Raw genomic sequence first — 7,093 nt, 5'->3', positions numbered from 1 at the left:
TTCCAGAGCTTGGGCCATCACAGAAGAGGCCCTCTCTTAGATAGACACTTTTCTCATTTCTGAAGGTTTGGTTACAGCATACTAAGACCACTGAGGTTTGAATCCCCAGTCTTCCGTGGAAGTTTGCTGGATGGCCTTTGGCCAGTCACACCCTTTGCCAAACTTACCTCACAGAGCTGTTACTGTACACTGCCCCTCCTTCCTGTTATATGCTTTTGTTTAATTGTTGTTTTTTAATTTTTAGAAAGCTTGTTTTAATGGTTTGGACTGTTCACCACCTTGGGGACTCTAAGTGGGTCGAAAGGAGGCACAAAAATGGTTTAAATTTATTTATTTTTATTTACATTTGTTACGGTTTGCCTTTCTCACTGAGAGTCAACGCAGACTAAACAGTGGAAATCAGTGCAATTGACAGAATAATACATTTGATAAACTAAGTAATAGGGCTAGGATGAACAGAAATCTCTGGGAAGAAAGCTTAAGTATTTGACAAAAATTAGCATTGCCGAAAAGTGGAATTATGTAGGTAGATAAGAATGTAGGAAGAGCAAGATAACACATACAGCAAACAGATAATATATGCCGCACAGAATAGTGTAGCCCACAGTCCTGTTCCCTTTGTTAAATCACCTTCTTGGATCATAAATAAATAAATACACAACAATAATACTGTGAGAATAAAATGGAGGAGGAAAGAAGGAAGCTGTGAGCCACTCTGGACCTACGCTGAGGGAAAAAGGGGTATAAAAAGTCAAAATAAAATTATAAAACAAATTCTTCAAACGATGACCTTAACTGATGGCCAGGTTCCTGAAAGAGAAAGTGGTCCTTTAGCTATGCAGGCCACTGGAAGTCTAACTGCGAACAGTCAAAACCAGTCCTCTGAACTGAGTCTGGCAATGAACGGAAAATCACTGAAGAGCTTTGAACAGCAGCACAATATGCTCATAGTGCTAGTAAATAATGCCCAGTCTCCCCAGCAGTTAGTCCTCAAACCCGATCTCTATCCCACCCTTCCTCAAAGGAGCCCACGTAACCCAGCATGGCTCTCTTCCCCCTCCATCTTAGCCTCACCGCAACCCTATGAGAGAGCAACAGGCCTAAGGTCACCAGGCAAACGTCCCTGGCTGAGGGGAAATTGAATTCAGGGTCCCCCCTCCCATCTTGGTATGATGCTTTAACCACTACACTGATTGGACCAGACAACAAATGAAGTAGGATGTGAAGAAGAGAATGGCACCGAAGACCGTCTCTTTCACTTGGTAAGACCAGAGGTGCACCTTCACCCCATATGGGTGCTACATCAACATAAGTGCTTAAGTGAAGCAGCCACCTCACACCAGACTATGCTTTTGTACTACATCACACAATATTTTGAGGACAGCAATTCACTTCCTCCAAGATGTTCAGAATGGCATACAGGGGTCTCCCCTCTGTTTTGCTTCTAACAACAATCCAGTAAGGTAGGTTAGGCTGGGTGACTAGGCTGAGGTCACCCAGAGAGCTTCCATAGCTGAGTGGAGATCTGAACCTGGGTTTTCCAAGTCCTAGTCTCACACACTAATTACTGCACTCAAACTTCGTTCTCACATCTGTCTGTTAACTCTTGTATTTGTATGCTAATTTACTGCCATTCACAGATCTTGCCAACCACCTCAATCCAGTCTCAGCTATAATTGCTCAGTTACTTAGGCATCTTGACTCTAACTAGCCCGTCCTGGCAAATAATTCCCCCCCATATGTAATGGTTGAGGGAATTCTGTTTTCACTGTATCTGAATAATTTATTTATTTATTTCTTCAAATTGGTACCCCGCCCTCCCTACCTAAGCACGCAAGTACACTTGCACATGAAAGCTTATACCTTGAATAGAACCTTGTTGGCCTTAAACGTGCCAATGGACTCAGACTTTGTTCTACTGCTTCAGACAAACGCAGCTACCCACCTGAAACGAAACTACACCTGAAACTAAACTACACAGTCATCAGTCAATCAGACAGTGCTTTTACAGGCTTGTGTGAATGAACACTGAGCAACCACCCACCACACTGGCACAGAAGGCATGGCATCAATTCCAGGCAGCTACAGATAAACATAATAATTGTGTACTGTCAAGTTGCAACCAACTCATGGCAACCCCAGGCCCATGGGGTTTTTGAGACAAGAGATGAGTGGTGGCGGTTTGCCAATACCTTCTTCTGAACAGCAACCCTAGTTTCCCTCCGTAGTCTCCCATCCAAGTATTATCCACAGCTTAGCTTCCAAGCTCTGATGAGATTAGGCTAGGCTGGGCTACCAGGCTGCTACAGCTACCCCTTTAAACTGGTACAACTATTTTATGTTTAAAATAAGCAGAAGTCTTGTGGCATCTTAAAGACAAGGCTTTATTCCAACATAAACTTCCACAGCCTGCAGTTTTATTTTGGAATAAAAATTTGTTGGGTCTTTTAGGTGCCTTAGGACTCCTGTTCATTTGCAGCAGCAGACAAGTCAGGCCACCCTTATTGAGACTGCTTCAGACTAAGCACTCTACAGAGAATCCTGCGATATTGACTCTTGCAAATGGCAATAACTAATACATTAGCTGTTCATCTACATGTGTGCTCATGCATTCCGACACTCAATCCTCCATACGCTAGGCTGATCAGGTAATGTAGCTGAGTCAACAGCCGAATAGGTGACTGATCAAACATCTGAAGAAATCAAAGGAGGTATCTTGCGCTCACTGCCTTTGATCTTGAAAAGACAACTGTACAGCAGTGCCATTAACTCAGTCTCCTCCCAAACTGTTCTGCCTGGAGCAACGAATGGGTGATCAAGATGACCTCTGAGACACACTCCTTCATGACTGCAGTATGACTGGCTTGGTCATGACCACAGCTGATCCATAACCAGAAGCTGAATTTTGTATGCACTTATGTGCTGCAAAAAGGCAAAAACCCCTGTAAGGTTTTTTGTTTTTTTGGAAGGGGGCTTAAAAGAGCATGGGATGATTTACTGGGAGGGAACACATCAGCTTGTTGCCCCCACAACTCAGATTGTTTGGGCTAATTCAAAGAGGGCTAGAGAGAGAAAGACGGGCCAAAGCAAACTATTCGTGACTAGTCCATCAAAGCAAACTGCCCACATCTCCTGGAGTCTCAGGGTAAGGACGGCTATCAAAGGCTCCTATGGGAATGTACTCCAAGCCCAGTGCAAACTTGTTTGGCTCAAAACCAGATGGTTCAGGATGCAGCAGGAAACAGTCATGAATTATGAAAGGGAGGTGGTAAATTGTGTGATATGAGCAGAAAAACTGTACTTGCCTTCAAATAATAATAACCTATTTAATTTTTTTTTCTTATGAGAGAAAAAAATCTCAAAGTACCAAAAACATCTATGCAGTTATTTAAATAATATGTAATTAAATATCCAGAAAAATGAAGAATTCAAAATTCAACCATTTTTATTTATCTTTGACTGGGCTGCTGCTGGGGGGTGGGGTGGGGGGCAGAATATGTAGAAAGCGCAGGTTTGAATGTAAGAAAAACTTTGCTGGATCAGACCACTGGTCCATCCAGTCCAGTATCCTGCCTTACAGAGCGGCCAGTTACCCCAGAGGGCCAAAGTAGAGCACAAAGGCCAAAGCAGTCTATTTAGTTTTACTGAGACCTTTCTCCAAGGAAATCAGGGTGACATACATAAGAAGAGCCCTGCTGTATCAGACCAGCGGACCATCTAGTTTGGCATCCTGTTTCCCCACAGTGCCAATTCGATGACTTAGACCTACCTCCTGTTGCCATGCAGTAGCTACTACTACCAACCATGGAGCTTCTTTTAGCTGCCATGGCCAAATGCTATCAATGGACTTGTCCTCTGATCGCCTTTTAAAGCCATCTACACCGGTGGCCACCACTACACCTCAGTAGCAAGGAGTTCCATGATAAAACTATGTATTATGTGAAGAAACATTTTCCTTTATCTTGAACCTACTGCCCATCAACTTCAGTGGGTGTCTCCTTGTAGCATGATAGAAGAGGCAGAAAAAGATCTCCAGAGCACAAGCGAACTAAACTACAGTATGCCTGAGGACACCATGGTGCCTGCTAACACCTTTCCTGGGTGCCCTGAGTGTTTTTGGAAAGTGGATGGGGCAGGAGTAGCATTTGTCTAACAAGGCTTCTGATTGGTTATGCGTATTCAAAAATAAATTTCTTTGGCAAGCAGCTGCCGCCACTGTAAAAGAATCTTTACCGAGTGACTGAAAGGTAAGCTGTGGGAATGCACGAAAATACTTAACAATATGTTCATTTAAAAAGGCATCCTGTAAAGCAGAGCTTCTGTTCGAAATGTTGAAGCGTTACTACTCAAGTGATGCATATCCTCACTCCCTGACATTCTGTGATTGGCTCCACCTCCCGTGGCAGCCATATTGTGGTTGGTTCCACCTCCTCCAGCAGCCATTTTATACTTGTGCCCATCAATGTGCGTCAGAATCCCAAAGGAGTCTGCAAATCGAAAAAAGTTTGGGGACCCTTCATTTAGCATAATGACAGGCCTCTAAATTAAAAATAAATATCTAAATGATCATTTAGCTTCATGGTCAACTGGGGATTTGACCAGCGGGGAACAAGGACTTTCCCCATCCCGACCAGGACTCCGCAGTTCTAGCCAAACACATTATAGTTCCATGGCACCACATACCCCCCTTCAAGCACATGTGATTCCCATATTTAATAATATCAAAGCTAACCCCCCTAAGCACAGAATCCTAAAGGTCCACAGGAACGAGGTGGCCAGGGCAAGGGGCAGCAAATGCAGATGCATTGGGACCAAGAGAGCTGATGCAGAACCAGCCACTGGGGTGCTTGTTCATCAGCCCCAGAAGCAGCAGCAAAGACAGGATGGTTTGCCTGGAACAGCCGTCTGTTTCCTGGCCAAAAATAGAAAATGATCAAAACATGATCAAATCCACTATTTAAAGAATCACTCCACAACAAGAGGTTATGTTGCTTTTTTCTCTTGAGAATCAACAGCTGGAGCTGGTTGCAGGAAAGCTTGTTAGAAAGCAAGGGGGGTAAAAATAACACACCCCAGTGGCAATTAATAGCAATTCAGAAATCATAAACAATGTATTAAGGAAAAAATAGGATGGCTGAGCAGGGGTCCAGTTCTCCGGCAGAAACAAGCCCCTCTCTCTATTAGCAGTTGCTGAGCACCGGCCATTCAGCACCAAGCAACCCATTTCTACCACAAAGTGGGGGAAAAAACAACCCAACTTCAAGGAGAAATTGCTATCTTAATTATGTAAAGAACAGAAATGTGCCCGTGGAAGCACTTAATCCTTGGGGGGGGGGGGGGAGGGAGCAGCTGGTACAGAGGGTTCAAACAAGGCCGATGATTATTGTGTGGGTGTCGGTGTGGACTGAAACCCGGAAAGATGTGCGTGCGTGCACACACAAACACTGTACTCTCAAGGACAGGATGTTCATATGTGACCATCCTGGGTGTTGAAGGCAGAGAGAACGTAAGGTGTAAATGTATAGTGAGGACTGGCCTGGAACAATCTCTCCCCCCCCCAATACTATTTGAGGTGAGGGCTGTGCACATATCCGCTTTCCTCACACGTAGGGTTGCCAGACTCCAGGGGGTGGCCAGAGAGCTTCTAGAATTACAACTCGTCTCCAGACTACAGGGATCAGTTCCTCTGGAGAAAATGGCTACTTTGGGGAGTGGACTTTACAGCATTGTATCCTGCTGAGGTCCCGCTCCTCTCCAAGCCCCACCCTCTTCTAGCTCTACCCCGCCCCCCAAAATCACCAGGAATTTCCCAACCCAGAGCTGGCAACCCTATTCACACGGCTGAGGAACTTTCCTGACAGCAGAGGGTAACATGCATGCACTAGGCCCACACGTACACATGAACACATACGCCTTAATCTGAATTAGACCATTGCTTTATCAAGGTTGGAGCTGCGGTGGCTCAAGTGGTTAAGACGCTGAACTGCAGGCTGTGGAAGGTCGGTAGTTCAGCAGTTCGAGACCCGAGCGTGCCGCATGACGGAGTGAGCTCCCGTCTCTAGTTCCAGCTCCTGCCAACCTAGCAGTTCGAAAGCAAGAAATTGCAAGTAGATAAATAGGTACCACTTCGGTGGGACGGTAACAGCGTTCCGTGCGCCTTGGTGTTCAGTCATGCCGGCCACATGACCACGGAAACGTCTTCGGACAGCGCTGGCTCTTCGGCTTTGAAACGGAGATGAGCACTGCAACCCTAGAGTCGGACTCAACTGGCTTTCGAGCAAGGGAACCTTTACCTTATCAAGGTTAGCCTTGTCTACTCAGACTGGCAGTGGCTCTCCAGGGTCCCAGGTCTTCCACATCACCTACTTTTAGCTGGAGATGACAGGGACCGAATCTGGGACCTTCCGCATGCAAAGCATAGGCTCCTCCACTGAGCCACAGCCCCTCCCAGGCAGAGTGGGGTGGTGGTGGAGGATACTGTTGGCCAAAGGAAAGCAAGCATGGTTTGCCTATGGTCAGTCAATACTAGGACTTTCCCAGGCAGATGATCTTAAGGAGGCCCACTATGGGGTCCTGAGAGCACTTGGACCACGGCACAGATCTCCCCAGGATCCTTCTGCCTGCCGATTCCGTGGACATACCTGATGGGACAACGGTCCTGACAGAATGGGATGACTGGTCTCCTCAGGGTGCTCTTGCTGGCTGATTTGTTGGAGCTGCTGATCGAGAGGCCCATGGCTAATTCCCCCCTCCACCTTGTGTTCAACCCAGAGGCTGAGGCGAGCCTTTGCTTTTGGTGCGAGGGGGGGAATGTGGCTCAGAGAGAGCCCTGCCTTTAGTCTTTGCTGCTGCAACAAGACTTAAGAAGTCGATTTACTGTCAAATCCCAGCTGAGTTTCTTCTCCTGTCGAGAAAACACAAGCAGGAGTCTCACAGCGCCTGAAAGATTTATTGCAGAAGCAACTTTTGAGGGCTATGGTCCACTTCATTAGATGCAAGAGCATTTAAGAAAGGTCAGCTTGCACAGAGTTGCCGTGCGGGGGCAACAGTGCAGTCTGGCTTCGGTAGCCGATACCAAAGCTGAAGTGGGTGC

The sequence above is a fragment of the Gekko japonicus genome, unplaced genomic scaffold (assembly GCF_001447785.1).
Source record: "Gekko japonicus isolate JY-2015 unplaced genomic scaffold, Gekko_japonicus_V1.1 scaffold709, whole genome shotgun sequence".
NCBI classification, from domain to species: domain Eukaryota; kingdom Metazoa; phylum Chordata; class Lepidosauria; order Squamata; family Gekkonidae; genus Gekko; species Gekko japonicus.
The sequence above is the reverse complement of the archived record's forward strand: the minus strand, read 5'-3'. Positions refer to the sequence as shown.